At 39.7% G+C, this 21,458-nt stretch overlaps 2 long non-coding RNA genes across 6 annotated transcripts in view; one reads left to right on the forward strand and one right to left on the reverse strand.

The window, feature by feature from the left end:
* LOC128141448 (uncharacterized) overlaps positions 1-21,458 on the reverse strand; it is a 79,821-nt gene that overhangs the window by 10,936 nt on the left and 47,427 nt on the right. The window contains exon 3 of the long non-coding RNA XR_008235040.1: positions 10,697-10,787. This is a non-coding gene — a long non-coding RNA (uncharacterized LOC128141448). The remainder of the gene's footprint in view (positions 1-10,696; positions 10,788-21,458) is intronic.
* LOC128141447 (uncharacterized) overlaps positions 18,269-21,458 on the forward strand; it is a 45,075-nt gene continuing 41,885 nt past the window's right edge. For 3 of the 5 annotated variants that reach the window (XR_008235038.1, XR_008235037.1, XR_008235039.1), the window contains exons 1-2: positions 18,270-18,418; positions 19,817-19,939. This is a non-coding gene — a long non-coding RNA (uncharacterized LOC128141447). Of the gene's footprint in view, positions 18,419-18,949; positions 19,446-19,816; positions 19,940-21,458 lie in introns of those variants that run through there. The other 2 variants (XR_008235035.1, XR_008235036.1) reach the window with 2 other exon arrangements.

A 21,458-nucleotide genomic window follows, 5' to 3' on the forward strand; every position in this document is an offset into this window, starting at 1 on the left:
TTCTAACAGAGTTTGTAAAAGTTGTATTTCAGAAAAGCTTTCCAGATCCCTCTTGATTGCACTGGTATAGCTTGCACACAACTTTTAAAAATCTGTCTTCCCTGCACCTTTGGCATGCACACAGGAAGAAAACTGTGTGAACACTTTCAATCTGTACCAGCATTCTTTCTGCTTGAAAGGACACATACAAAATTAAGAAAAACGAAGAAGCTATTTTTCTAAGTTCTACAAAGTAAGTTTTATATTTCATCATAGTGGTCATTAAAATGTTCCTTTCCCCCTGATTTTATCACAAAAAATATTAATAGTCAGTCTACTGGATTTACCAAAAAGAAAGCCAGGTCTGTCTTAAAGTACAACTTCAGTTTCTATATTAGTATTTTAAAAAAATTTCATAACACCTTTTCAGATTAAAAAAATTAATAATAATAATAATAATAAAAAAAATCAAGACTCCTCCCCCCCCAGTTCTCCAATAAACATATCCTTAGATTATTACACTATTACCTTCAGAAAAGATTATCCTATGGTTATAGTTCAAGTTTACACAACCTAAAGTACATAGAATCATTGCTGCTAAAAGAGAAAATGGAACAATCCGTCTCCGAATAACAATACCCATAGAATAATAACGTTCCATTATATAGCTGGTTTGTAAGAGAGGGAAACAGGTTCTCCTCTTAAATATATTAGATTGTTGCCCCCCCCAAGATAAAAATTAAAAACATAACAAAAAGGACAGAAAACTAATAGCTGATAATTTCTAGCTTTCTTAAAGAAAAAAAAAAAAAAAGTTAATTTTATTAAATTCTCAGAAGACTTGCTCATTTAGCCCAGGAAGCAGTCACAGGCCTAATGTAAAATTTTGTGCTCTCCTAAGCTGGCACCCAGTCTTTCATGAAAGCAAGCCATGCAGGTATTGCTGTTTAAATTTTCTAACTCCATAATGTTCAGCAAAGCATTTCTTGTCCTCAACAGAATACTTAATACTCAAGCAGCATTTTGTAGGAACCCTGGTGGTCTCCGCACAGGATCAGTTTCCAAAGTATTGCTGGGAAAGTGGAAAATACATTAGTCAGTGTTAACCAGACTGCCTTCCTAGTTGCTATCTTATCTGAAATTGGTAAATAATAATAAATAATAGGACAGTAATATAGCAATATATAATATAGCAATATATATATGAACCCCCCCCCCTTGGCCCAATATGTAAGTAATACTACTTGCACTACACAAAACCACAAATCTTAAATTTTTATTTTGTTACATCTCAGCATTGTATGGAACCACAATGCCTAAAGACAAAAACCAGGCCCATCGCTCAGAATGCAACCCTACTTGTAAAGGGCTAAATTTGCTGCATGTCTGCTTCCAAAGATTTAGGGTCAGAGTGACAATGCTATAAAATAAGGGTCAAAGCACAAAAAGACCAAGGCCACAGAACAAAGAGCTTTTCGTGTCCTGAAAGAAGTTGCTTTTTGTAAGCCTGCCTTCTGGCTTAGACAGTAAATTTGTCTTTTTCTTGACATCATCCCTACATGACTTCTATAAAATGCCAGACAACTGTATGACTTACAAAAGGTGAGACAACTGTTAGAAGAAATCAACTCAACTGTTAAGGGAATCCACTATTTAACAGCAGAGGAACACCTCCTAGTAATTGCTACAGCTTTTCCAACCCTTAGCTGTATTTCTACAACTTCATTATTTAATTAGTCACTTCAGCAGATGTTTCAAGTGTCCTTAACACCTTTGGGGTGCAGATTCCTAGTCATATTATCTACTTAGATTATTGTTTATTCAATGGTAGCTGAGGAAATATGCAGAAGCAGCAACTCAGAAGACTGTTTTAATCTTCCCCTCACCCCTCTGTGAAATATTCATAGAAGAGATACCATCTAATACACAGATTTGTATACTCCCTTTCAAAAACGTTTATGGGTTGGTTCCCCACTTCCCCATCAGTGGGACCCACTACTCACAGAACTGAGCTAATGCAAAATAAAACGGTGCTTTCCAAGGCTGACACAGATTGCTAAGAGTGAAGTTCATTTTTCTAGCTACAAAATGAACTTCACTTACGATATGCTTTTTCAAAACAACAATAGTTTTGCCAAATGAAAATAACTTTATCCACTGGAAAAAAAAAAAGAAAAAGAGATAAGGATGCTGGGTGCCTCTTATGGCTTTATATTAAGCTAGATTTTCAATATTTCACTAACAAGCTTAAAGTAAAACCATGCTGAATTAACTAGAAGTTAATATATTAAGAAAAAGATTTATAATCCAATACCTAAAGCACACTAGTAGTAAAAAAAAAAAAAAAATCAGAATTGTACTCAGCCCTATCAAACTGTCTAGTAAATATCCACAAACCAAAAAGAAGGCATTAATCTCTGAACAATTAGCATGACTATTTTTTTTTAAATAAAAGGCTAGCTGACAGGATGTTCTTTGAGCAAATATTAGTATTGCAAGAAGTCTCTCTCCATCATAACTCAAATCTATATGAAAGAATCAGAATTATCACTAAGTTGTGTACTATCTTTTTCAGCAGGTCTAAAGCATGACATATTGAAAATCAGGTCTTCCTTACTTCAAGTAATTATTTTCCCCTTCAAAACAGATGGCTTCTGCCCTCAAAGTTACTATATTTAATCTTTTTCAGTCCTACTAACTTAAAAGCTGGAACTGGAGATTCAGACATGTGGAATTAGGTTTTTTAAAAAAAAAAAAAAAAAAGAAAATAAAAAAACTTACCTTTCGACTGTGGAGATTTACAATGGTTTTTGAGTTTCAGTGCCAGCAAAACAGAAGTTTTATGTTTTCAAAAGGAAGCAGATACCTTTGCTTTTACTCTGCATTAAGCTATAATATGTCTGATTCCTATTTTAAACATTAAATGTAGCATTTAAGAACATTATTTGTTTTTTTTCTTCCTAGAAATTTAATACCATCAAAAAATATCTTATTATAGGAAGAGCCTAGTGTAACATATGAAAGGCCTACTCCAATCATCCTACACTTTCTGAAGGAAACGATTACTCCTCATCTCTCAAGAAGCACTGGTACGAGTATACTGATTTTCCTTGTGGTGAATAGCAGCCCACAAGTTAAGGAACTGATGCAAACTGGCAGATTTCCCCTTCTAATTCTGAGTCATATGCGTCATCTTTTTGTCAAAAGCTGGGAAGAAAAAGAGTCTCTCTTCCAGCCTGCCACATGAAACCACCTGCTTAAAGATAGAACAGACCAATACTACAATATTGGTCTGCACATTGCTGGTACTTACACATTTGTTCTTGCTTTGTTCAAATAAACAAAATTCTGAAGACAGCCTTAACATTAACTTAACAACAGAATTTATTTCTTTGATTTAAGGCCAAAAATCAAGCTGGTAAATGGAAAAAAAAGATGAGTCATGTTGGCATGAAAAGGCTTATTCTTAAAATTGGTAGTGTCTTACCTGCAAAAAACTAAGGATTCAATTCCGTAAAAGCTTACATGTACTACTTGAGTATTCAGCTAGATTTTGTATAAATATTCACATTCTCAAAATCAAGAGTTCATGTGTGTGATTAAGACTTCTTTATCGCTGTACATGACTATCAACTAATTCCTCAACATGCACACCCCAACAAAATCAAAAACCTCCCCTAAACCCCAGAGCATCTAACAACTTCAGTGGGTTAAATTCCACATGTTCCATTTTTTTTTCTTTTGCGCATTTTGCAAATTAAGAAGCGAGAAAACTATTTTCTTCTTTCACAGATTCATCAACGTCAGTCATTGTTGGACTATATACAGTGTGGTGACACAACCTCTCTTCCAAAGGCTCCAGCACCGATTAAGGTTGGGCACATCATTGCCAGCAGATTACATATTTTCAAATTGCACTGGAGTTGCTGATCAGACCTGCAGAAAACAGGTGTAAATGTTTACTGTAACAATGCATTGTAGTACTTCTATTGATTTGTGGCAGTGCCAGAGTGATTGTAAGTAACTATTCTTTATAAAAAAACCCCGTGAGAGCAGTTAAAGCAAGAATAAGTTTTAGACATTTATAGTAAACTGTGCAAAAGAATGCAAAAATAATTCTACTTGATAAACTGGTACAGAGTATTGGAATGATCATGCCATTTTAATCTTAGATTAGCTTTTTTATATGTAAGTACACATAAAATTTATAATAATATAGGATACATGTATATATAAAATTAGATAGATAGGTATAAACACACATACACACACTTATAAAATGCGCTTGTGTTGAAATTTGTACTGTGGCACAAGTATTTATGTGGCTGGGTGCATATATTTCAATATAATGAGAGAATTTGCATTGCTAAAGTAATAATTCTTGAGTGCTTTTCAAGAACCATGACATCACCATTTGCATTACAGGTTATTATTTACAAGCATTCAGGATGTTCTGTAAATCTATAACGAACATTGCAACTGTGAGAACTGCAATTTATTATATAATGCACTTAGATAAATTGTTTAAATTGTGCACAATATATAGGGATGATCTCTCCTCCTCAGTTTAATATTAAGTATAGCACCTGATTGCTCATCTTACTTCAACTAATTTTTTTTTTTTTACATTCGATATATTATATTTTCCTTGATGAAATTATGGACAGAACGTACTTGTCTGATACCTTATCCTGTTTGTGGTGTGGGTTTTTGTTTTGGTTTTTTTTATGAAATGAATTATTTATACTATCTTATTAATTTGCATAACTTTGCAGTATTTTGTAAGAAATTTGTAAGAATATATTTTACTCACCATATATCCAATTTTCCTTGATACTTAACAACAGGCATTTAAGTTTCAGTGCAATGTTACTTTACCTCCCAAACCCCAGTTATCTTTCAGACAAAGGGTTCAATGTAGCACATGAGCAAATTAAAAACGAACAGAAAACACCACTGAATAAGCTATGCCTTTTTGACAGTGGCAAGAGTGAGTGAGGTAAGACACTGTGGAAGATGTTTCTTAACTTCTAATTCAGCAAAGCATAAGAACTGGCTTAACTTCCTCCTCATTCAGTGGAGCACTCAAGGATATGAAAAGCGAGTTAAATAAATGATTTAGGAGGGTAATCACAAAGACCAGCTTTTGCCTGGGGGAGACCCTGGGAAAGTCTCCGTAGGCTCCCTCTTTTTCAACACAGGGCCACAGGCACCCGTAACTGTTCTGGGGTAAACTGCTGCTTTGAATTGCCCTCTAGTGTTAGCCTTCATGAATTCCTACCTCAATGACAAATTCTGTTCAGGTTTTTACATAATGGAAAGTGGGTCAGCAACATAAGTTAATTAATCTAAAAATAAAACAAACACAAAAATTTGAGCAGCATTTGGAATGATCATTTTCAGGTCAGAAGACTGTGAGGTTGACAAATTAGCTATTACACACCAAAAATGCAAGAAGACATCCGTGTATCTAAAGAGCAGCAACCCCCCCCCCCCCCCCCCAAACAACCAAGGGCAATACATTTAAGAAATAACTAATGAACACTCCTGTATTTTACATTTCTGTTAGTTTCTTATGCAGTTTCACAAAAATATCAGTTTCTGAAACAAACACTCAGTATTCACAGCCAAATTCATAGCTGGGATCAAAACCTTAATGAAAGTTGAGGAGTTGCTGGTGTAAAAACAGAACACAGTCTAGCAGTACTAATACCCTGGAAGGAATTATTCTCTCACTGCTAATTCAAGAGTCTCCTAGTTACACTCTAAACCTGGATGCAAAACAGACACCATGCAAATGAAGATCCAAATTTTAAACCTGGTAATTCCAGAAAGAAAAGTGCAAGCATTTTCCTGTGAGTTTATTTCAAACCATATTTTATCTAGTCTTGAATTGATTAGAAAGGCCATGAATTTAGGACTTACAGAAGCATGGAGAACATATTAGTAACACTTGCATATCATATGGGCTATGGATTTCAATATACATAGTATTAAAGATGAACATATGACCCTTTGTTTAAAAAACTACTGTGGTCATACAGAACTACAATCCCTAACTAATACTCACTCTGCTTGAGAACTGAAACTTATTGTTAGACTTAGGTGATAAAACAGATGAAGAAAAATACACATTTGCTGCTTGTATAACCCCTGTGCTTGGCATTAAAAGCATCATTCTCCCTTCTCCTGAGAACCTGGGAAAAAATCTTTTGGTTTTGGGGAACATGGGAACAGGGTAACCAGTACATAACCATTCTTTTTGATAAGGAGTTTTTTTGCCTGTGCAAGATACTGACATAAGTGTGACGGTATCAACAGAGAACTCTGTTCTGCAGTAGACTTTTGAATACATAATTTGATTTAGAGATAGACTTTCTCATAAGAGCCATTACAACATTTCACAACAGATGGAGCATTCTCCTTTTCTGATTCTTGATCTTGACTAAAATATGGACTAGCTTGTAACAGGAAGAAGTAAAGCGTTTTCAGAATTACTAAAGTGATAACACGCTTAAGACCACAGTATCTACCCATTCTACCAAGAGAAAATTTTGCTCCAGAAGAATACAGAAATTCTGATGCAAACGTTTTGATTTATCAGATCCACTGGATCCACTGGAAATCCTGCCTAAATCTAAAACTGACTTATATTATGCTATACCCACTTTGAAGAAAGAAATTATCAGTTCAAGTTGGGACTATAATAATCATTTTCATAATTACAATACTTTTGAAATGCTTATGTTAACTTTCATATTAATACTTAAATCCATTTCTTTCTGTGGGGAGAGGGGGGAATTAAAAAAAAAAAAAAAATCACTCTTCATATCTACTAAGAAGCAGATGGATAAAATAATGAAAATCTTTGCCCTGAAGGCTTAACAAAACGCCACAAAACCCACAAGACAAAAAAACCCATAGGACACTCACAGGAAATAAAGAGCAAGCTCTTAAAATTTAGTGGGTTAATGGAAAGGTGTAAATATTTTAGAGATATTTGCACATTACTAAGATTTTTAAGTACTGCACAAATTAAAAAAATAGATATTGCTGATTTCTTGCTTTGAATAGATTATCTTAGGCTAAAAAGCAGTAAAAAAGTCTCTCAAAATATTGCTGTAAAAATTGAGAATAACATAACAGAAAAATCTTGTTCTCTGAAAAAAAAAAGTCCTGCCCCCAACAAACTCAGAAAAAATTTACTGTGAATATCCATGTATTTAAAATAAATTCAAAATTAACAAAGCTAGAAACAGTGGTTTATTCAAACACACTACTCGATTAGCAATTGCATCTTCATACATGCCCCTTTCCATGTTAGTGTGTGAACAGCAGTCTAAAAAAAGGTGGATTAACGAGCCATCAATACAGTAGTTGAACATTTAAGAACTCTGATTACATTTCTCATTCCCCCACCCACAGCTTAAATGTATTGGTTTACATAAATTTCTACTTAGGTTTTTGTTGAAATAACTAAATAAACATATAAAATAAAAAATAATTTAAAAAGGGGCAATACCTTACTTTCATATATTTGCATTTGAGTGAGAAGAATAAGCATTTAAATATCCCAATTAGCATGTTTTAAGTATTTTTCCTGAAGAATTTGTATGTCATTTATTTTACTTTTACTATTGCCTTGCAAGACGATTTTATCAACAGACAAGGAAAAATGAGGTGTAAGTACACCAGTCCTAAATCCTTCCTATATACATGTTTCATTAAATGCCTAATCTAATAATAAAAGTTAATGTCTATTTAAATCTAATAGTATACAAAACTCCATTTTAAAAATAATGCTAGGGCCAGATCTAGTTTAAACTAACAAAATCCAGAAAATTCAGTTGTTTCAGATTTCAAAACTTAGAACAGCCATGCCTAAGATATCATAGGGTTTCAAACAATGGCTGATTTTACATGTGTTGTAATAACTAGGCATGGATTGCATTTATAGCTACATATCTCCTTCAGGAAAATTATTTAAGTTGCCTTTGGAAAGCAAGAGAAGTCCTTAAAGAAAGCATAGATGAGTTGACAAAGTTCTGCAACAGTTCTGTTAGATGAGCAATAAGCATGCATTGTCAGCTTTCAAATTATGATTCAGTCAACAAGGTCTGTAGAGCCTCAAGTGTATACCTACAGTACGAACAGTAAAACTGGCCATGAAAAATTACATGAGAAGCACGTCAGCAAAGTCTGTACATTTTTATCTTTCCAGCTTCATTACAATTAGATATTGCAAAACAGTTTACAAAGTCAAGCGTACAATTTGCAATAGCCACACTAACAATTTTTAAGGGGCCAGCACTGCAGCCCTTATTTCAGGCTCAACTTCCAACAAAAAAAAAAAAGGTAGTTTTGCTAAATAAGAACTACAATGCACAGGCTAAGAGTAAGAAAATAAAACAAACACACCCCACATCTCTCTTGAAAGTTTCACCTACTCTTTGGGTCATGAAACAGCCATGCTGACTACCAAATACAAAACAGTTCTAGGAAAAAAAAAAAAAAAAAAAAAAAAAGAGGGCCAAATTTCAGCATAAAAATGTTCTAGAGCCAATCAACACTTAGAAAGTGGATTCTAATGATAACTGACAACTGCAGCACTCTTGAAAGATATTTGAGCTTGTAAATGAGTAAGACTCAATTACTGCATTACTGCAAAACTCTTCTCTTTGGACTTTATGAAAATTATTTAGACTTGTCTCAAAGTTCAACATACTTTAATATCTTTTATTCATTAAAGGAAGTAAAGCTTGCATATAATGAGAACATGATTCTGCAAATCCTTATTCATGGTAGCGAGTCATTAGGGCTACTTGTGTATTTAAAAGTTTGCAGGATTAGGCCCTAAATTTAAAATCCCTTTGATTTACAGTTGTGAACCAGAAACCATATTTTGTTGCTGAATAAGAATCGATGAGAAATACTCTGAACTGGTGTCAGACCAAGGAACACTCCATCAAACTTTCACCTTTTAAATATGTCACAAAGGAGCCTTAGATACCTTTGCCTTGCAATATAATCCTGATTTTCATTAACAAGAATGTAATTTCTTTTGTACAGAAAAAAAGAAAAAGAATGAACAAATTCAAAGAAGTGTTCTGTGAAATCCTTACATTCCTAAGAAAACTAGAAGAAAAAAGGAAAAAAAAACCCCCCCAAAACAACCACCCACCCAACAGAAATGCAGTACATTCAGAGCACAGTTTCTGGACAGACTGTTTAATATTTATTTATTTGGTAGCATGTTAGGCATGTTACCCAAACACTGTTACAGCATTAATGAAAATACTTTCACTGTGATTTTTAATCACAGAAAGAAAAGATTAAAAATTAAAAGAATTACCTACTCACTAATCACAAACTGCAAAGCTTATATAAAAGTTATGTTTCACTCCCTATACTTTCTGTATTCAAAGTTTTGTTTCTCAACTGATAATTTTCCATAGGAGGTCTTAACTACCCTAAAATCATAGTATTATATGAAAAATATATTCAGAACATGTCTGCCTCAAATACTTCTATAACAGGAGGTGTATTACTGGTAAAAGCCAGCAATTCTTCAGTTACACTAGCCATTAGTTACAACAACGAGGAAATATGAAATTTACACCTCACTGGATTTGCTTGGTATAAATTAGCAGTTACTGGGATAATCTAAAATTTTGCTTTTTAAAACTTCTCTTATTTTATGGTACAATTACTTCCTACAAAAAAATGTGCTCTTGAAGACAGACAGATTTGATTAAGGATAAAAACTGGATTCCAGCTGAAAGCTGGAATTGCTAAAGTCACGACATGTTCATAAAATTTGTTGTACTGTAATATATTTTGCTGACGATAAAGTCTTACAGTTTTTACTACTCCATTTAGTATTTAAACAAATTTACTCAATCCAAGAGCAGTTACTATTTTAATTTCAATTGTTTATGTAAATGGTTAGTTAAGACTATTCATATACAAGTAGATAGGTTATGATTACTCTGAATAGATTTCTCAGTTTCAGCCAAATTAGTACTTTTAGTGCAAACCAGGACTTGCAATATGAGTGTAGCATAGTCCATATCAATTATTTTTAAATGTTTACCGTTTTACTATATAGTACCTATTTACCCACAGATAAAATAAGTAAAATTTCTGACTATTCTGATACAGGTGAAGGGCTTTGAAGACCATTTTTTCCTGTTTTCTGCTTCTTTGCTTGTCAGGTAGCTAGTTTATTAATGCCTTTAAAAACAAATTTTACACAGTACATTGAAATGCACGCAGTTAGCTCTCTATTCTATTCTTTAACACACCCGCCCAACAAAAAAATACAGTTATTTAAAAATAAACACCATATCATCCATACTTTGCTTTTGGATTAGCAACATTTCAGTTGGAGTAATTCCCAAGACAAGAATATGAGAACAATACTATATGGAGAATTTATGTAACTCCAATGATCAAGGCTACTGCAAACTCAGCTTTTTATGCATATTTTTGGCCACTTCATTTCCTTCTGAGCACAGCTTGTGCGAATACTTTTACTTAGTCTTTTATAATTTTACAGAAGGAGTGTAAAGAAGAATTATTTTAACAAATAAAAAAAATCTTGAATAAACCAAGCAGAACTGGTCTATTTTGAATAATCTGAATAAGTTATACTAGCATATACATTTTTTAAAATAAAGAACATATGTAATAAGAGAAATGTTAATATAATATATACCATGCTCATGCTCCATCAACCTTCCAGAGAGTTTTTCAATCACAGGAGTAAGCTGTTCTCCAAAATCAGCTCTCTATTGAAAGGTCGAAACCTGCAATAAAAATGTCATGTATTATAACATATTTCCAACACCCACAGTTTCATGGTTGATCCCCAAACATAGGTGTAGGTCATCAAATTGACCCTCGCATTGTCTATGTTACAGGAAATCCTAATTTTAAAAATACTTATTTTTTTTTAAGCAAACTGACTTGATTAGGAACACCTGTGATATGCCTTTTTATTATCAGAAGCCTCCTGAAACAAATCAGATTAGCATGTTTCTGCTTTCATTCTTCCTGCAGCATTTTAAGCTGAAAGTAAGAGGAAGAAAAAAAAAAAGGGGGTGGGGGGTGTTGTTCTCCCCCCCACCTCCCCCCCAGTCTCTCCCTTCACCCTCAAACAAACAAACAGGTAAGTGTAAACTACTTAATGGATGTGCGATTACTACTGTCATATTTCCTAAAATATGCTATTGACTGTTAAGTGTTTAACTTCTAGTGTTTTTCTTTAAGGAGGTTTAATTTTTTTTTTTGCTCTCCAAGCAGTACCATTATTCGCTTTATTCAAGTGTAGCCTACAAATACTAGCTACTTAAAAACATATAATGGAAATATTACAGTCATAATACACTCTGAGAGATTAAGTAAAATTTTAAAACCTTAAAAAAAAAAAAAAACCAGCCATGAGACTAATTAGCCATGATCAGGTAAGAACAGAGTATAACTTGATAGAGGTAGTAACTATAGTCAAATATCTACTGGAGGAAACAATGCATTCACACAGGCAAATTCTTAAATTTATTTTGACTTTATTTTGACTTTTTCACTGTAGATACGATGACAAGACACATCCTATGCCTGAGTAGCAGATGCTTAGATCAGGTCACCTGTTTACAAATATTTCCATAAGTTTGTTCTTTATTCTTTAAGTGTATTCCAGAAAATGCTAAAAAAACCCCCTCACAGCTATGGAACTATAATAAGCACCCTGCTTTAACAAGGAAAAGGAATTTGTCTTTATTTTCATGTATTCCACACATCTTCTATTTCACCTTTTTAAAAAAAGTTTCTGTTCTTAACCCAGAAACACGAAAGTTCTTCTGAAAATTCCGCCCCCACCCCCCGCCATACTTATATTGAGATTTAACATACTTAATACTGAAACTGGACTTATATAAAACCATTTAAAATGAAAATACAAGCTGAAGACCTATTCGATGTGTAATTATCTTTTTCTCAGACCAAATCTTCAAGTGAATTTTAGTTAATCTGAAATAAAATAATCAGTTGCAACTAGATTCAAGGTTGAAAAGTTTATTAATAATCTATTTACTATGGATACACTTATTGCAGTGTCTGAAAACAAACTAAATAGTCACGGGGTGGGGGGGGTCCTATTTCTAACAGTGGTTTCCTTTAGACATTAATAACGATCACTGAAAGTCACTGCTATTTTTCAGTTTTGAGCAATATAACAATATCATCTTCAGTTTTAGAAGACATCTCAGGAAGCTGCTAACAAAATGAAAGCTAAATGTACATAATTTGCATTTTCTACTGTTGTGTATATGTGGTAATAAATGTGTGTGCGTGAGGTCATCTTTATACACTAGCAACTGTTCATTACCGAGATATGGAAAAGTGTTTAGAATTATGTAAAGTTATAAAACATAACATTTTCTGTAAAGAGAACCTGTTTTTATTAATGATACACTAAAATATTATTAGATGCAAATATTAAAGTAAAAAATTGCCAAACTTTAAGTGTTAGCTGCACTAGAGCTCAAGTTCTACTACCCTCCTCTAATATTCATGCAAGCCTGCTGGAGTTCTCACACAACAACATACGAAGCTGAGATCAAAACTATTCCTCAGCTGTGGTACTATCAACTGCCTAGTGAATAGATATAGCCCAAAGTTTCTTTATTAGAATTAGAGTGTTTTAAAAACTTACAATAAAGGGTTAAAAAAATGATCAGTACAGACATTGCTTTACACCCTCTTAAACATGGGCAGAAATTTTTATACCTAGCTCATTCTAACCATTTCTGAAATTGTCCAGTATCCAAAATTAAGATATTTTTCAGTAAAGAAATTCCTTTTGAAACCTAACTTATCTAGCTTGTTATGTACTAACACATCAGTTACCTAAAAATTCCACGTAACTCCTGCCAATAATGCACAAAACAAAAATAAAATTGCAAAGCAACATTTTCACTGAGTGGAAAAAAAGTTGCTGGAAATCTGTGGCTACACATCTCCACTCTGTCTGATGTCCCCTTCGTCTTTGGGGGCATATCAATTTTTTTGTTTCCTATCTTCAAAATACATTACTGGTTCTATTAAAAAAATAGATGACTGTGAAAGGAGTCACAGAGGACTATGTACAAGAGTAATTTGGGCAGCCTGTTCAAACAAAATTTTCCAAGTATTACTGATAATAGAAGAGATCATAATTTTTGAGATCAGGTTCCAGTGTTAGATGTTAAGTGTTTAGAACTTGTAATAATATATATATATGTTAAAAAAAAAAAACAAACTAAAAATCTGTGGAGAACACTTATTGCTGTACATAAAGTTATTCTTAGTTTTAAAAACTTTATCATAAAAATACTTTTCTGTTTGTACACAAAAGCCTACAATTTCATTCCCTATTTCTTTCACAGAGACAAAACTAGTCCAAGATGTGCTCCACCTTTGACAGTTTGTAATGATGCGAATTACTGGAATGACTTGCAATGGGCCTTTGGGTGTGGGTGGATGACTGTATCTACAAAACAGAATACCTGCAACATATTCGTAGAATAGAGTAAGCTTCTCAGTTCTCCCTTATATATTCAGTAGTTAATTGCTTCCCAATGCAAATAACAAAAACCAGTAAGGACCTATAAAAGAAATGCTAACTGTTACATGGCTACTTTTTATGTAAAGAAAGGTCGTGTGCTTGTACACATGTAAAAGTGTTACAGAAAAGCATTGATACACCTGTTAGGATGGCTTTTGACATTCAAGATGGATGAGATGTGCACCTTCCCTACAGTGTTCGCAGGCAGGGTGTACATAGACAGGTAGTGTGTATGCAGTCCCAGTTGCACTTCACTACAGAATCTGACTTACTATTCATAAGGATAATTAAAGGAAATAAAGACTACAATTTAGCAGCAAAATTCCTTCCATGACATTACATTTTGGATGGAATAGTAAGAAGTTCAGAATTCCAGAAGCTAAGCAAAAAACTCAACCAAACAGAAAAAGAACCGTATGACACCTTGTTATTGTATATATAGTCTGCCTTTAAAATGTTACTACAGTAAGTTTCCTATATAATATTACCCTAACACATGAAAAAGTCATATAGATATATAGTCACACTTTTAAATTACTGTTATTTCTGAAAATTAAAAAACTCAAGAGTTACTCCAAGCTTCAGTAGATTTATATCTATAAAATGAAAGCGTAGCTCTTAGAAACTTTCAGTAGAACTTAATGGGCTTAAAAAAAAAAAAAAAAAAAAAGAGACAACTGAAGCTTATTTGGATGTTTTTCCTAAGAATCAAGATAAAGGATTAGACTGAAAAGAACAAATTAAAAAAAAAAAAATTAAAAAAAATACACAAACACTCTGCTACATGGTATATCTAAGCAATATTCTATTAAGCATAGAACTTTAACTTTCACTTGTCGATATAATATAAATATATATGTTTAGATCTTTAAGTTCATTTGATATTTCCTCCCAATGTAACTTTTCCAGGGCCAAGTAATCCCAGTTAATGTTTGACATTTTAACTAAGGTGAAAAATGCAAGCAGTTCTACAAGGGTCTATTTAAGCTACATGATTTTTTCCCCCAAATATCTCAAAATAAGGAGTACATAAAATACCAGAAAGGAAAACCTACTTAACATACACTATATATTGGTATTAGATTGCTTACTGCTTTCATTTTAGCCACACCCACCTTTATGTAATTGTAAAATATGGGAATGGTGCAGCTGAGAAATAAAAAGCTGAAAAGAACAGTTGTTTTATGTAGTCAAATAGGTGCTAAGCACAGATTTTAATTAAAATGAAAAATAGGTACAAATTGCATGCTGTTGAACATGACTGTTGAATAGTGGGGAAAAAAATGCATACGCACCTGTACAATACTGAATTATAGATTTTTTTTTTCCTAAATTAGCTATGAGTCAGGACAGTTATTTCCTTGAAAGTGAAAGTCAGTGTCTGTGAGTGCACTTCCACTGTTGAATAGTGTAAATCTCTTCAAATTCTACTATTTCGAAGTATACCCAGCTACAATGAAACAGCTTTGTGCACATTCCCATACTAACTGTTAAAAACGTTTCTGAAAACACTCTGAAAGTAATGATGTAAATCTAAAGAAACAAGGGCTAAATTTCAATAGGGTCTTACTAGTATCACAATTTGAGAGATTAAACTGAATTTTCTAGCTATCAGGGCATAAAGGTATAAATTGCAGAGGCAAACGAGGCAGCTATTCCCAGGAAAAAAGGTCCGAAAAAGTGTAATTTGTGTACTGGATTAAGAGGCTCCAGGGAAACTAAGGACTCGAGGCAGAAAAGCCTCCTTGAACTATTGTATTTCTGCGTTACACAGAAAATACCTTGAATCACAATCCAGTTGCCATGCTGGAAACGCTAAGTTTTGCATTTCACTTTAAGACTACACGCTCTCAGCCATGTACACAGAAATCTTTTGTACAGCACTTCTGCACCCCAACTCTTCTCTACGTCCCTCCTACGTTCTTCGGTTAACTCGTTATTTTCGGTGGCGAGGGTGCTAAGCGCAAGGCGGCCGGTTCTGGCTTTGAAAGCCGCGGAGGGATGTGCGAGGGGGGGTAGGGGGGGTTGGAGGGGTGGGGGGGGTGAAGAGGAGCGGGGAAAGGCTGTGACCCGGTCCAACCTCCCAGCCCCAGCACCGCGTCCCCTCAGGCAACCAGGGGGGGCAGCAGCCGGTCCAGTCTCCGCTGAACGGGCGCCTTAACGGGGGCCCGATGCTGCTGCATTCGCTGCGCATCCTGCGCGCCCCGCCAGCTCGACGGCAGCCCCCAGCGCCCGCCGATCCCACGGCACGGGGGAAAATATCCATACGCCTTCCTGCCTCCGGGAAAAAAAAAAAAACCACCAACAAAAAAAAAAAACTAACCACCCCCGACAACGAAAAACGGCCGGGCGGGCGAAAGTGAAGAGGGAAGTAGGAAGAGGAATAAAAAGTAACGCTAGAAATTGTAGCTGGGAAGGAGCCCGCTGGCCTGCCAGCGCCTGAGCTTACCGCGCTGCTGTGGAGCTGCCTGCCCCGCCGCACGGTGCTATCCCCGCCCGCCCTCCCACCGAGGAACCGCCGCAACAACAACAACAACAACAATAAAAAAAAAAAAAAAGAAAGATGTCTTGGGTGCGTGCAACTCCGAAACGCGAGCGCCCACGCCAAAGCCAGCCCCGAGAGGGTTAAACGGCGTCGTGGAGGAAAAGGCACCGTGTCACATATTCTGTGTGTGCGGCTGGGGGGGGGCGGAAATCGCTCGGCAGATACGACTGCGAGAGAGATCTCGGCACCTATCACAATAAGCACGATCGCCCTTATACAGCTACGTTTGACCAAGAGCTGCTGGCCACCGAGAAATGACATAGAAACAGCCACCAAAAAATAGCTAAGCCAATGACAAATAGCGACCCGGGTGACAGAGACGGAGAATTTTGTAGGCGGAGAAGAGGAGGTGAATGGCCAGCTCTGATCACAGTATTAGGCTGGGCTATCTACGGGGAGGGTATTTACTCGTTTTTGGGGTGTGTAGGAGGGGAGGAAAAACACCTACAAATAGCTGGCACGATTCAAATGGCCTCGGATTATGTTCCCCCCCCTTCTAGTTCAGGAAGGAAACTCGCGTTTTAACGCTAAGAGGGGGGAAAAAATAGCCCTGTGCAATACGCGATGAACAGCACTTTGGTCCTCCGTTAATACCCAAAGGGACAGAGATGATAAATGTGATAACATGTGGCAGCATAACCGTCACCCAGGTTTCTGCTAAAGGCGGCTCCGATATCGTGACACGGGAAATTAAGCGCTTAAGTGGGAGGTGGAGAAAGCGCTTAAACGGAGAAGTTAATCTGCTAACATGGAAAGGAAACAAACGGAGAAAAAATGCGAAGGTTGTCCTCTTATTTGGGGGGGTGGGGGGAGTGGGAGAAGGGAGGGGGAAGAGAAAGAGCGAAGGGGCATTAATCCGGGTTACGAAAACACGGGGAGAGAGGAAGGAGGAGGCGCGGGGGGGGGGGTGGGCTGGTGGCGAGAAAGGGAGATGTGCATGGAAGTGGGGAAGTCATCCTGGCTGCTGCTGCTGCTGCTGCAGAGCCGGGAAGCAGGAGCCGCCGTGTCCCGAGCGCTGCCCCGAAATTTCTACGGCGGAGAGGCGGGGGAGAAGGCGGGAGGGAGGGATCGGCGGGGGGGGGGGTGGTGGTGGTAAGGAGCGGGTGGGGGGGGGGGGTAGATCAGAGGAGAGCCTGTCATGTCATGTCACGGGGGAGCGGGGCGCACACCGGGGCCGCGGCGCGACCCCTCCGCTCCGGCTGTCCCGCGTCTTCTCCCCCCCCCCCCCGCCTTCCCCGCCCGCCCCCGCTCCCCTCTCCCCGGGGCGGACCGCCGGGGGTGTAAGCGGGGCTGCCGGGATCCCCGCCTGGGCGAGATGCTGCCCGCCGCCGCCCCGGGGAAGCGGGGTTACCTGCCGGAGGAAGGCAGCCGCTCCCGCCCGCTCCCACCCTCTGAGGCTGAGGGAAGCGAGTGACAGATCCGCCTCAGGAGCCAGCGGCGAGACCTGCCGCCGCCCCCGGGAGTCTCCCTCCCGCCCGCCGGGCTCCTGAGGAGACTTTTCCCGGCGGGGTACAGCTTGCCCCCGTTTTCCGAAGACGGGCTTCCCCCGCCCGCCCGCTTCCCCCTGCCCCAGCCGCGCCCGGTCCCTCCCGGCTCTTACCGCCTAATGCCGGTGGCGGCACCCGCTCCGAAGCGCGGCGCTGGTAGCGGCGGCGAGGGGGAGAGGAGGGGAGGGAGATGACTTTTAGCGGCAGCTGGGCGGGCGGGCGAGCGAGCGAGCGAACGGGCGGGCGGCCCGCCTGAGCCGCTGTGCTCCCCCGCGGCAGCGATGCGATCGGGCATCACTCGAAAATGGCGCCGAAAGAGCAGGGCTCTTCATTCAAATTCGTTAGAGCCAGCCCCGCTGCCCTGGGGCATGCCGGGAAGGGAAGGGGGGCGTGCGGGGGGGGGGTGGCGGTGGTGGAGCGGGGAAAGGCGGGGGGGGGGGAGAGCGAGCGCGAGCCGCTCGGGCTGAGGCAGCGCTACGGACACGGCGCTCGCTGTCAATGCCGCCCCTCCCCCTCCCTCCCTCCCTCTTCCCCCCTTCCCTCCCTCCCGCTCGCAGGCAGCGCGCGCTCCACGCCCTCCCCGCTAGCGCGCGCTCCCGCGCTACCGACCCAACCGCCACTAACGGGGGGGGGGGGGGGAGGAGGAGGAGGAGGAGGAAGAAGAAGAAGAAGAAGAAGGGGGGGAAGAGAGAGAGAGAGAAATGTCACCCGGACTCCCGGCCCGTGGGGGCAGAGGTGGCGCGTTAGAGATTGGGGGGGGGGGGGGGAGAGAGAGGGGAGCGAGACCTCCGCCGACTTGTCAAGGTAAAGCCGCCGGGGGGGGGCGGTGTGTGTCTGTGTGGAGGGGGGGGGGCAGCGCGTTTTGGGAAGGTAGGGAAAGGAAGCCGGCGGGGGGAGGGGGGGGGGGGGATATGCGCCAGAGGACCTGAGGAAAATATGAAGAGAGCCTCCCCCCCGCTCACCACCCCCCCCCCCCCCCGGCGCCTCCGAGGACCCCCGCGGCTCCCGCAGCGCTCAGGTTGCAGCCCCCCCCCCCCCCCCCCCCGGGCCGAAGCCGGCGGGTTTTGAAGCGCTCGGCGCTTGCCCACACCGCGCGGAGGCAAGCCCGCGGGCCCGATCCCGCCTTGGCAGCCACCGATTCCCCCCCCCCCCTCCGCCTCACCGGCAGCGGCCCGGCTCCCGCCCGCCGCGGCGGCACAGACACCCCCCCCCACCCACCCCCCCCCCGTTGCCCGCCAACCCCCCCGCCGCCGCTCCCTCCCCCGCCCGGGCTTGCGAACAGCCTGTGCGGTGCTGTGTGGGCGCATCTCGGGTCAGATTGGGCCCGGAGTGCCGTACGCTGGTCATTTGAAAGAAAAAAATTAAAAAAAAAAATATAAAAATCTATCTCTGGGAGGAACTTGAGGGAGCGAGGTTCAACTCTTGAGAGCGCTCCCGCCTCGGCTGCTCGCAGCGCTTCGGGGCGGGGAGGCGGGGGGGGGGGGAACCGTGAACTTTCATTTTCACGCCGCACACCCCAAATCCGCCGCCCCCCCGCCCAAGTCCCAAATTGTGACTGACCGTCAGGTATCTGGCGGTGGGGTCAGCGCTCCTGTCCCCGTCCCCCCCCCCGCAGGCGGGGAAAGCGAGGCGGAGGTGGCGAGCGGCTGAAAAGCCGCGGAGGGGGAAGGCGGGCGACCGTGCCGCCCGAAGCGCTAGCCTGCACTTGACTTTGTGACTGCTGAAGGATCCCGTCCTGGGAGCTCTCCTCGGGCTGTGCGGACCCCTGCCTTCGCGGAGAGACCCGAGGCATCGCTGCCAGCGGCTCCTCAGGATTTTTGACTTCAGTGGGGTGTGTTTTTTTCGGTCTTTTTTTTTTTTTTTTTCCCATCCGATACGCTTTTAAAGAGGGAAAAGGAAAGCAGAGGCCTCAGACCTGCAAGCTGTTGTTCCCATGACTTTGGGGAGGATTTTCAAAAATACATAATGAGAGTTTGGGAGCTCTGTTCCCACTGACTTTCAAAATCTTCACGTCTGTGAGGTAGTCCTCTTAAACTCAGCTGGACTGCTTGCAGACGAAATGTTAGCAGGCTCAGGGCCTAATGCTTCTCATGATTCCACTGCTCCCTTCTAGAGCTGCACTGACAAAAATATAAGCAGAACAAGTTTTGAAGGGAGAGGTAATTTCTCTCTCTCTTTTTTTTTTTTAACCAACTGACACAGTTGAAAACAGCAAGCTTTTGGGCTCGAAAAGCTTAGACCATCATGGCTACGAAAACTACTGCTGCTGCTCAGAAAATATGTAATTCTGGAGCTCCTTAGTGAAAAAGTAGCGCAAAGCAACATGTAAGTAATCACACAGCTAATATTATGCATTTATGCTATTATATTTTCCTCGGATTTGAAGTTTGGTGTTGCTAAAGAAACCGATTCCCAATTTTTTAAACCAAGCTCTCACTGAAAATTAGCCAGATGAAAAAACTTCAGTTCGTAAAACATTTCTGTTAAAAAGGAGGAAATATAAATGATTTGCGGTGTATTTACATTTTTGCTCTTATTAAAATTTACCGTGAGTGAAATTTTCAAAAAGTGTGCCTTTCAACTGAAAAGAATGATAGTAAATGTCTTATAATTTTTTTTTCTGAAGGTTATGTGCCTGTGGAAAGAGGACTTTGCAGTAGAAATAGCAATGAAAGCAGTAAAGAAAAATTTAAAAAATATGATGTTGCCAATACCACTTCCCTGTACTTAGGTTATGTATAGTTTTGCCCTAAAGTAATTCCAGTTATTATTTTTCACCCATTCTTCCAGCCATAATATAAGTTATAAAAGATAGCAGGTCGTTCTGCTTAACAGGACATGATACTCTCTTATGTGAATCGCAGTATTGTCCTTTCAGATGTCATTCCTAAGGTTTCATTAAGATTGTTGATAAAAGTGAAAATTTTAAATCCCCTAATATATCTAATACTTGCTCTCAGTTTCCATACGTGATGCACACAGGCCCAGATCCTGTACAGACTGAGATGTGTAATATTATGTGTAAGGACACTGAGTAGTTCTCTTCGTTATTATGCTCTTGTAGTTCAGACTTAAGAAGCTGATAGTGATATTACACAACCATTATTCTCAGTATTACTTAGGACTGCACGAAACATAAACCTAACGTAATAGTCTTGATTTACATCTTCCATTCATATCTCTTAAGTTAAATAATGCACAATTATAATAATTTAAGGATCAAAATGGGTAAATATTTAACTGAGTATCAGAACAAGTGAGAAAGGCAACTGCTATAGTCTAAAAATCCATGTCATATGAGGTGGGTATTGCATTCTCTGGCTGTAGCATCTGGGGGAGGATCATCAGTTTGTTTCCTCAGTGACTAGTGAAGCCAGAAAGTCACAGCAGGAACACAGCTGAGGACAGAAGGGAGAGAAAAGGATTTTGAGCCTCACCAAAAGTGATGTCAATTCTTCAGAGCGAATTTCCATCCCAAGCAACTTGGGCTCATCAGAGTGGTGGAAGTCTTATCTGCTGTGGTAGCAAGTATGAGGTTAAGCTGCAGTTTCTATAATGGACTCCTTTCCTCCCACAGTTCTCATTACAGCACTACCTGAACACCTTCTAGTAGTGCCTGTCCTCTGTTACAGATTCCTCTCCTCAGAGAGTGTCATTATACTGTCAGAGACTCCCCTCACACTGTAGTAAGTGACATGACCAGCATTTGTCATATTATCTGTTCTCTTGCTGCCAGGGGAAGGAGTATGTGCAGTTGAATGTTTTCGGTTTACTTTATCTGTCTTTTCTTCCATATACGTGTTATGTATTTACATTAGTGAGGCAAGGTCAAAGTAATGTGTTT

Source organism: Harpia harpyja, chromosome 4 (assembly GCF_026419915.1).
Source record: "Harpia harpyja isolate bHarHar1 chromosome 4, bHarHar1 primary haplotype, whole genome shotgun sequence".
Taxonomy (NCBI): Eukaryota; Metazoa; Chordata; class Aves; order Accipitriformes; family Accipitridae; genus Harpia; species Harpia harpyja.